The 10,473-nt window shown below is 39.9% G+C and overlaps 1 long non-coding RNA gene across 1 annotated transcript in view; it reads left to right on the forward strand.

Annotated features, from left to right (window-relative positions):
• Positions 1-1,951, forward strand: part of LOC123461463 — a 42,106-nt gene extending 40,155 nt beyond the window's left edge. Inside the window, exons 2-3 of the long non-coding RNA XR_006637707.1 lie at positions 1,393-1,475; positions 1,869-1,951. This is a non-coding gene — a long non-coding RNA (uncharacterized LOC123461463). The remainder of the gene's footprint in view (positions 1-1,392; positions 1,476-1,868) is intronic.
• Positions 1,952-10,473: the final 8,522 nt, after the last annotated feature.

The following is a 10,473-nucleotide window of genomic DNA, read 5'->3' on the forward strand; positions in this document are numbered from 1 at the left end:
ATGTAGATAAATCATTTCAATGGAGAATACCTCACAAAACCATGAAATAGACATTTGTATGTGTAAGAATTTAGAATGTGATTAAGAAGTGGTTTCTAATTAATGATCAAAGAATTAGCTTATGGTCTTCTGGGAAAATGAATTAAGTATATGGAGAAAATGTCTCATCTTACAACATACAATATATTAACATACTTGAACACTAGATTGAAAAATTAAATTAGAAAAAAAATCCTGTGTAAGGGAAATGCCTTTTCAATATTAAAAATAAAGAAGGGGGCTGGAGAGATGGCTTAGTGGTTAAGTGCTTGCCTGTGAAGCCTAAGGACCTGGTTGGAGGCTTGATTCCCCAGGACCCACGTTAGCTAGCTGCACAAGGGGGTGCACACATCTGGAGTTTATTTGCAGTGGCTGGAGGCCCTTGGTGTGCCCATTCTGTCTCTCTCTCTCTGCCTCTTTCTTTTTCTGCCTCATTCTCTTTCTGTTGGTCACTCTTGTTACAAAGGTAGTGTAGCTAAATGGGTGAGGTCTACATTCAGTGAGAGACCCTTCCTGTAAAACATAAGAGGGCGAGCCACTGAGGAAGACAACTAACATTGACCTCTGGCATTCATACACATATGTACACTTGTGAGCCCATACACATACAAAGACATATACACATGCAAAAAAGTGAAAACAGACTACAATATAAAAAGTACAGCAAGAACATATACAAAACACCTGATCAGAAAGTTGGCAGAAGGTAACAAATGTATTAAGCTATATATTTGTTAATCATCAAATTTGAATAAAGTTTTCTAATATAATATTTAGTATTCATGAGGGTGGGGGAAAGGGGAATACTCTTCTAGTATTGGTGGAAATTGGGTATTCATACACTATGGAGATTGACTTAATGACAGCCATTACTAGCTATGAAACTGCTTAATATCACTCAGAAATTCCTTTAATAGGAATTCATCTTAAAGAAACAAAATTGTGTGCCAAGACTTATAACTCAAAGTATTTATTCAAGGGTATTTTTATAATTATAGTGAATAATTAGAAGTTAGTCATTTTCCAAAGAAGAGATTGGCTAAATAAACTTGTATATTAAAATATTGTATAGCAGGCTGGAGAGATGGCTTAGTAGTTAATGCACTTGCCTGCAAAGCCAAAGGACCCAGGTTTGATTCCCCAGGACCCATGTAAGCCAGATGCAGAAGGTGATACATTCATCTGGAGTTCATTTGCAGTGGCTGTGTGCCATGGTGTGCCCACTCTTTCTCTCTCTAAAACAAATAAATCAAAATAAAATATTAGAAAATAATATTTTAAAATACTATAAATCATGTTGCATAAGACATCAGTAAACATTGAAAACTATTCATCATTTACTCTATATTGCAGATGGGGAAGAAAGAAGAGGAAGAAGAGGAGGGGAGGAGATGACACTATATGACATCTTCATTTTGAAGAAAATTAATGCTTGTGTAAATATTTACAAATTTATTGATGGAAGCACATAGATCTCTTTAATAAGTGGTAGGATTAAAGGTTATTTTGGGGCTGGAGAAATGGCTTAGCGGTTAAGCGCTTGCCTGTGAAGCCTGAGGATCCTGGTTCGAGGCTCGGTTCCCCAGGACCCATGTTAGCCAGATACACAAGGGGGCGCATGCGTCTGGAGTTCGTTTACAGAGGCTGGAAGCCCTGGCGCACCCATTCTCTCTCTCTCTGTCTATTTGCCTCTCTCTCTCTGTCACTCTCAAATAAATAAATAAAAATAAACAAAAAAAATTAAAAAAAGGTTATTTTGATTTTATTCTTGCAGTTTTTGAAATCTAAGCAAAGCTGAAATTGACACCCCCTCCCAATTTCATTTTCAGCAGCCCAGTTTTGGTGCTTGGGACAAAGCATTCTTTCGGGAAGAGTGGCGTGATTCAACCATTGGAGTGGACATTTGGGAAACAGGTATGCCTGTGGCAGTAAGCATGGCATTAAGTGCCTTCAGATTCATGGCACACAAGAAAAGCTGGAGGCCCCCTGCACAGAGCAACTAGGAAATTGGAAAATACCTCAGAGATGGCCCTCCCTGTTCTCCCTGCAGCTCCTAATGCACAGGACTACCTCATTCAGGTGGGGAACTAAAGGACTGGTGACCCAGTGGGACTAAACTCCAGTGCTGTTTGCAGATCCACGCCTTGTACTCTTCATGCGCTTGCTGGCTGCTGCTGTGACTGTGAAATGTGTCATTATGTAAAATAGAAGAAAAATGCTTTATTTCTCAAGAATCTAATAGACTGGAGAATCAGAAAGACAGTTAACAGAGGATCTCTGTCTGTGAGGTTAAAATTCCTGTCTCAAAAGGGATCTGGAGACAAATAAGCATTCCCAGTGCCCCAGGTGAAAATGAAGGGGGTTGATTTCAAGTGGAACAGAACTTAGAGTCATGCCTGGGTGAAACAGAGGATGAAAATGAACACAGAATCAAGGTTGGCTGACTCATTTTTCCTCTTTTCCTTCTCTTCTTTCTCTCTTATCCTCCCTTTCCATATTTAACAAGCACCTTAGGAATACTACTAAACCCTGGTAGCCCTGCTTTAAGACTTTATGACTGACTATTTAGATCTTAACAGAGTTCCCCATGATGGCTAGTCTTGATTTCCAATGTGATTGTGTTGAGAAGTGCTAGGAGATTAGCAAATCCCTCTGGGTATGTCTATGAAAGGGTTTTCAGGGAGGATTAACTAAAAGATAGATTAGTAAATCATGCCTCTGGTTGTATCTATGGAGGGGTTACCAGAGAGTATTAACTAAAAGATAGATTAGTAAATCACACCTCTGGGTGTGTCTGTGGAGGAATTATCAGAGAGGATTAACTAAAAGAAGAGAACCCACTACAGGCTAGGGTACCAGATGTAATAAAACTAGGAAAAGAAGGAAGGCAGCTAGTATAGATCTTCCTCCCTATAGTAGTTTGAATATACATCCTTCATAGACTCAGGTGTTCTTTTTATTTTTATTGTTTTGAGTTAGGTCTCACTCTAGCCCAGGCTGACCTGGAATTCACCATGTGGTCTCATGGTGACCTTGAACTCATGGTGATCCTCCTACCTCTGTTTTGCAAGTGCTGGGATGAAAGGCTCAGGTGTTTTATTACAGCTTGTAATTGAGTCTCCAGCTGCCTGGCTGGAGGAGTTATCACTGGGGGTGGATGCTGGGGTCCAGCCCAAAGGTCTGTTTGATTCTAGCCCAAAGGTGTGCAGAACAGTGTCAGCTCCGCTGGATTTGTGTTTGTTGCTTTTTGGTGTTTTATTGGTTGTTGGTGGTTTTCTCTCTACTTGAATTTATGAATGGGATCAGTCTCTTCTACCATTGATGGAACTTCCCCTGAATCTGTAAGCTTGAAATAAATCCCTTCTTCCAATAAACTGTGTCTGATTAGATATTCATCCCAGCAACATGAAGCTATAACACTCTCCACTTTGATTCTTGGCCACCATAATGTTTATTAAAGGTTCAGAAACATGAAGATAATTGGCAGCTGATTTAAACCCTAGAAGCCACAATCCCAAGTAAATCTTGCCTCTGTCGTCATGGTTTTCTCAGGTACTACCTTTGTGGTTTAGAGATGCTATGATTGGATGGTACCTTGTTCCAGGATTGCTGGTTCAAGAGCTAAACTGGGTCCTACTATGAATCTTTTCAGAATATCTGGATGTAGACCTAGAACTCTCCATTTTAAACAATTCCATGATTTTCTGGTTCTGTTCCCTTGGAGAAATGTTGATATTTAGATTACTCATGTGCCTTACCTCTTTTAAGTTTTAGGTTTCATAGGTGAAAGAGTGCATCTCTGTCCTCCAGAAATTTCTGTGAACAAACTTGCAATTTCTGAGCAGGCCACAGGTCAGTTTAGCACCTGTTCCCATTTTCTTTTCCTGTTGAACTCTTTTCCCTTGAGCCCTCAACACCATTGTACAAGTTTGTGAAGCAACAGACCCATTTTATTTTATTTTTTTAAACAGGTTCTCATGTAGCCTAGGCTGTTCTTGAATTTACCATGCATACATGAAGATCCTTAGTCTTCCACTTTCCAAGTGCTAGGATTACAGGTGTCCACTTTTATGTAGTGTTTGGGATGGAACTCAGTGCTTTGTTTGTGCTAGGCAAACCCTCTATTAATTGAAGCTACATCTTCAGTCCCCAAGAAACAAGACTTTTTAAAGGAACTTGCCTCACATTCAGTAGGTTTAAAAGAATGTCCTATTTCTGTTTCCTCAGTGGAATTCCAGAGAACTCATCTTTGGGCAAATAAAGAGGGAAACAATAGCACAGTAGTTATTTTTAGTTACGAATATGGGCATCTGGGCCAATCAGTGCAAATAATGTGACATTTGTGTAATTCCCAGATAGTCTGTGGCAACATGTTCAAACTACTTGTCTTTCTCTCTGTTTATGCGCCAGGTTGAGGTTGGGGACTTGGTTTGTTATATCTTTAAGCCAGACTTCGATTCTAGAGATTCTCTGATCCATATGCCCTCTTCTTGTCCTGGTGTTTGGCTGAAGGACTGAGAATGATAATAAAATGTGGTCTGCAGTGTTCTGATTCACTAAGAGAACAGACTGCTTTCAGATTCTTCTCTCCTAAAGCACAAGGGCTAGGAGCTCACGCTGAGCCTTCTCAAAGGAACCTTCACTAGCTTGATGGACATTGCCAAGGCTTTGTCATGATGGAAGGGGAAGGGTTCTTTCTGCCTCTGGACCTTTTATCAACAAATTACAAAACATGACCTTTCACTAACTTGCTACTTCTGTGAGTTTTACTAAAACAAACAACAAAAGGTTCATTCTCTGCTGGGATTGGAGGAAGCAGAGGTCCTAGTTGCTGCATCTGAGAGTTGAAAATTATTTAACCAAGGTCAGAGGAGCAGTGATCAAAGGCATTTCATTTTGAATTTATAGAGAGGCTCATGCAGAGAGACTGGAAGGGCAGCTGATCTCGGAGATGGGCAAACAGAACCAGTTTGATTCTTTTCTTGGTAGGACATGTAAAGCCAGATAGATTTATTTTTCCTGTGGAGGGAATGATGAAAGGCTATGCTTGCATGGATTGGCAAGACTATTTTTTCTTTGTCCTGATTTGACCTAAAGTTTATAACTGAATTCTGAATGATGTCTGCCAAAGGTCTCTTTCTTTGTAATGATCTTCCTACATTATTTTACCTGATGTTTTTTATTTCTCCTTTCTCTGTACTTTTGAAGTTTATTGTTTACACAATGCATTGTCTATTGGATATGTCTGTTTTTAATCTCTAATTTTGGTTTATTCATTTTCCACTAGATATTTGTCATCCTTTACTGTTTATGACCTCTACAGTTTGGCTCTGTTTCTGATCTTTGTCTATTACCCAATGTTCTTTCTACTGTATAACAAATTTTCCATTTTTTCTCCCCTCAGTACTTCTCTTCTCCATTTTCTACATCTTTTTATTTTTATCAAGAGTGGAACAGATGCAATCATGAGTGTTCACAAGACAGATGCTAATTATTTGGCATTTTGGTTACTGTGCTTTGAATGTCCACATTGCCTGCAGCACTGATTTTAGTACTTCTTGCTCCTGTGTTCTATGTACAGTGACAGACCCATTTCTCCTTTTTATATAAATTAATATTTTCTGGGCCTCTCTCAGTAGAGTCCTGATCATCTCCATTTGGTGTTGGGAGCTGTTGATGGAGTTTCTTAGGTTAGAGGTACGTGCGTGTGTGTGTGTGTGTGTGTGTGCGCGCGTATGAAGGGAGAAACAATATGGAATCCCGAACAATGGCCTTTGTGTCAGCTATAATCAAAGAGACAAGAGTGGACTTCTGGTTTAACACTATAATAGTCTTTTAAAAGAAGATATTTATTTATTTGCAAGGAGAAAGAGAGAGAGAGGAGAGAGAGACAGAGAAGAGAGAAAATGAATGAATGAAAATGGTCATGTTAGGGCCTCTTTCAGCTGCAAATGAAATCCAGATTCATGAGCCACTTTGTGCATCTGGAGAATAGAACCCAGGTCATCAGGGTTTGCAAGCATGTACCTTAGTCAATAAGCCATCTCTCCAGCCCACATAATATATAGTCTTAACACAAAATATTCCATTACTTATTCTCATAATGCAGAACTGAGTGAATGAGCAAAGTAATGAACTACTAAAGAAAGAGAACAAGGTGGTCTTTAGAGTTGCATCTTAAAAAGTGATTTGAATGTTTGATAGTAATAGAAGAAGACATCTTCCTATGTGTGTGGGAAGGGCTGGCCTGAGGCACATTTGTCAACTTGTTAGCCTAGCTGTCAGCGTCCATATTTCCTACATAGTCATCTGATTTCCCAATCCTTCCTTCAGGTTGACCAGAGTCGTCTTGTTGTTTTTATTCTGTTAGTTTTCAGTTCAGGATCAAGCCCACAAACATATTCTGTGTCTACCATCAAGGTAAATTCAATGCTTGAACAAGCATTGTACTTTGAGGCATATATTTAACACCCGTTTGAGAGCACTATGGGTTTGAGGAGCTGAAGTGCAGGATCCTTTTGGGACCGTGGGCCTGTGGTGGTGGGAGAAGGAAATGATTTCATGGATAATGGGAACTTCAGATATTTTAAATTTCTATTTAACTGAGAGAGAAGGTTCCCAGGGACTGATGGAAAATCAATTAAGTGACTATATTCCTATCACAGATGATGGCTTATGTAAAATCCATGTACTTCTCTGAAGTAGCTGTGAGGTCAGAGGTGAGGAAAGTGGCTGTACATATGGAATAATGTGGTGGGTTGCAAAAGTCTTATTGAAGAATCATTTCTCTATTGGCCTCCTTTTGGGCTGGAAATGCCCATAGTTCTCCTCTCTGTGTATTTAGGTATATTTTCTAAGATCTTTTTCAAAAAATAATCAGAATAACTGTGAGGGAACATGAGGGTAAAAACCCTAAGTACAAATTAGAATATATACAACCACGAGTACTCAGGAAACATGGGCAAGAGTCACTTGATGAGACAGGGGTACCAGTGGTTGGTTTTCAGGAGTGAAACAGAGTTATAGTCAGTTTAGGGAGACCAGTGGTTAGTTTGTTTTCACAGATGATGTAAGAATTCTGTACACGTGGAGGGAATATGAAGTTTTAGTGTATTTGTGGAATTAGAAAAGTGGAAAAGCCTAAAGGAAGATTTCTCAATAGAAATGGGTAAAAAAACCCTTTTTTTCCCCCAAAGGAAAGAATCTCTTAAGAACATACTTCCTAGTTATAAATTTTGTAACAATTTTCCCTTTGTTATTTATTTATTTCATAGAGAGAGAGAAAGATGCTCATATATAGACAGAATCAGTGCTCCACAGCCTCCAGCCATAGCAAATGAACTCCAGATGCATTTGCCACCTTGTGCATCTGGCTTACTTTGATCTTGGGGAATTGAACCTGCAGACAAGTGCCTTAGACACCAAGCCATCTTTCCAGTCCAAAAGATAATCTGTTCCCCCCCCCCCAAGGTAGGGTATTGCTGTAGCTCAGGCTGACCTGGAATTCACTATGTACTCTCAGGGTGGCCTCAAACTGGTGGCAATCCTCCTACCTTTGTATCCCTGAGTGCTTGGATTAAAGGCATGCACCACCACACCCGGCTTACAAAAGATAATCTTTTTAATTTTAGGACTTTCCCAACATTTACTTTTTCTGTGGTTATTTTTATTTGGATTTAAATATTTCAGAATAGGATCAACAGCTCATCCTAAGGGGAATTTTTCTCTCTCTTTGTTATTATTATTTATTGCTTTTCAATAAAATAGTTGTATTCTTAGACCCTCTCTCTCCTGCCCCAATTCTGCTAAGGGTCTTCTTCAGTGGAGTTATTGGTATTCATTGTGGGGACCAAGAGGTCTCAGTCAGTCTCTGCAGGGATGAGGGAAAGATGGTGCCTCAGGTTATTCCTACCTGCACTGAGGCCCTTATAGTCTTTCTACCCCCTCTTCTGAAATGTTCCTTGAACCTTGGCAGGTAAGGCAGGACTTTGATTAAGTGTTGCATTCTCTGTAGACTCTATATTGCTGTTTTGGTGAGTTTTCAATGACTGAAGTGACATTTTTCTGGAACTGGTTTTCAGGGTAGCCATGATGGCAATATTTGTGTCACTGCTTCCTCTGTAATGACCTCTGGACCAGGGCAGCTGAGGTGGAGGTGACACATCTCATCATAGACAGTTGGTGCTCTCTCTCTTTCTTTCTTTCTTTCATGTCTTGATGTATCCTTGTTCTCCCCAGTATTCTCCTCCATCTGTAAGATAGGATGGATTTTCCAACCAAAAGTGAGAACAGTTTGAATAAAAGGGATATGGCTGGTCATTAGAGAGCTATACTGGTGTGTATATCCATTCTTATTTAAAGAGCAGTGGATTTTCTTTTGGGACCTTTGGTTTCCTGTTTTAGGGAATTTGGCTTGGTAGCCAGAGCCAGACAAGAGCTCACATCCACTGAATTGTTCTCATGTCCAAGCCATGAGCCGTTGGTTACCTACATTGGCTGTGTGCCACTATTGCACAAGTATATGCTTCTTGTTCTGCTGGCTGATGTTGTAACTGGCAGGATTTCCTGCTTATTTAATCTGTTCACAACTGTTATTCTCTAGCCAGTTTCATAGCACTCTCCTGCACTATGAAGGGTAGCTGGGAGGGAACTGGATTCCCTCTCAGTTCCAGCATGGTCACTTGATATCCTGTGGCCACATGCTATGGTGTCTTCAGTAATAGGGTCTTATCTTTTAGCTCTTGCAGGTAACCAAGTGTTTTGGCAATGGATGGTATTATTTTGGGGACCTGTGTGTCCTTGATTAACAGTTCACTGTGATGGGGAACCCAACCCTGGTCTTTGGAACCATGAGCAGATCCTATGGTTTTAGGGTTTCCACCTCTTATGGAATTGATTCATGTTGCCATTAGTTTTGTGTATTCTCCTATGCTCCCTTCTTCTACCACCTTAGGCCTTTCCATGCCTGTCTCCCCTCCTTCCTTCCTTCCTTCCTTCCTTCCTTCCTTCCTTCCTTCCTTCCTTCCTTCCCTCCTTCCTTCCCTCTTGCTGACCATTGACTTGTGGAGTAGCCCTTCCTCACATCCCTCCATATTCCCCCTTTCTTATCTTCATTCTAGTACCATGTCCATATTGGTGATATTTATTATAGCTTTCAATTAACTGATGCTGGACGTTAGGAAAGAAGTCATGCTGCATTTGTTTTTCTAAGCTTGTGTGACTTCACTTAACATGCTTGTGGAGTGTGGGGAAAGAGGAACCCCCATCCACTGCTGGTGGGAGTGCACACTTGCACAGCCACTATGGAAATCAGTCGGAGACTTTCCAAAATGCTGAAACTAGAACTAATTCTAGATGTCGCTATATATATCTTTTGGATATACATGCTAAAGAATACCATGTGCCACAGAGACACTTGCTCAACCATTTTTATTGCTGCTTTATTCACAATACCCAGGAACTGGAATCAGCCCAAATTCCCATCAACAAATAAATAAAGATAACAAATAAAGATGTGGTACATATACACAATGGAATTCCACTCAGCAATAAAGAAAAATGAAACAATCAAATTTGTAAGAAATGGAGGGGCTTGGAAAAAATCATTCTAGGGGAATGTTTAAGTAATTTACAGTTATATTAGATCACTGAATCAGTTATCTTATACTCTCATAGACTTCTTTTCAGAGTATTGAACTCTGAGGTTGTGTATATGACTCTGATGGTTGAGATGATGTACATATAGCTTAAAAAAATCCTTAACATCTACTGAAAAAGCAAAAGGCCTTGTTATATCTGCAGCCTAGGGTTTAGAAAGTAAGCACATGCTTACTTTCTGTCAAAGAGGAGAGTGGGAGCAATTTATTTTTCTTGTTGTGATGCTTAATTTTATGTGTCAACTTGACTGGTATGAGTGATGCTGAGAGCAGGGAAGAAAACATTTCTGAATATGGCTAGAAAAATGCTTCTGGAAGAGGTTAGCATTTGAGTCAAAAGGCTTCACCAATATGGGTAAGCATCGTCCGATACACTGATGGCCTGAAAACAAAAGGCAAAGGAAAAGGAGTTCTTTCTGTCAACTTGGGCCATCTCTTATGCTTGTAGATGTCAATGCTCCTGCTTCTTAGGCTTTAGACTGGGACCTACACCAGTGTCCCTCCCTCACCCCTCACCTTGTTTCACTTTTACACCTCCATAGTTTTCATGATCCTCATTATCTACAATTGGTCTTTCTCTCTCTCCCTACTTATCTATTATCTTTCCATCCCCTCTCTCTGTATTGATAATCTATCTAGTCATCTACTATTTATTTCTTTTTAAAAGAATCTTATTTTTATTTATTTATTTGTGAGAAAGGGGGGGGGGAGAGAGAGAGAGAGAGAGAGAGAGAGAGGGAGAGAGAATAGGCCCACCAGGGCCTTCAGCCACCACAAA

Source organism: Jaculus jaculus, chromosome 6 (assembly GCF_020740685.1).
Source record: "Jaculus jaculus isolate mJacJac1 chromosome 6, mJacJac1.mat.Y.cur, whole genome shotgun sequence".
Taxonomy (NCBI): domain Eukaryota; kingdom Metazoa; phylum Chordata; class Mammalia; order Rodentia; family Dipodidae; genus Jaculus; species Jaculus jaculus.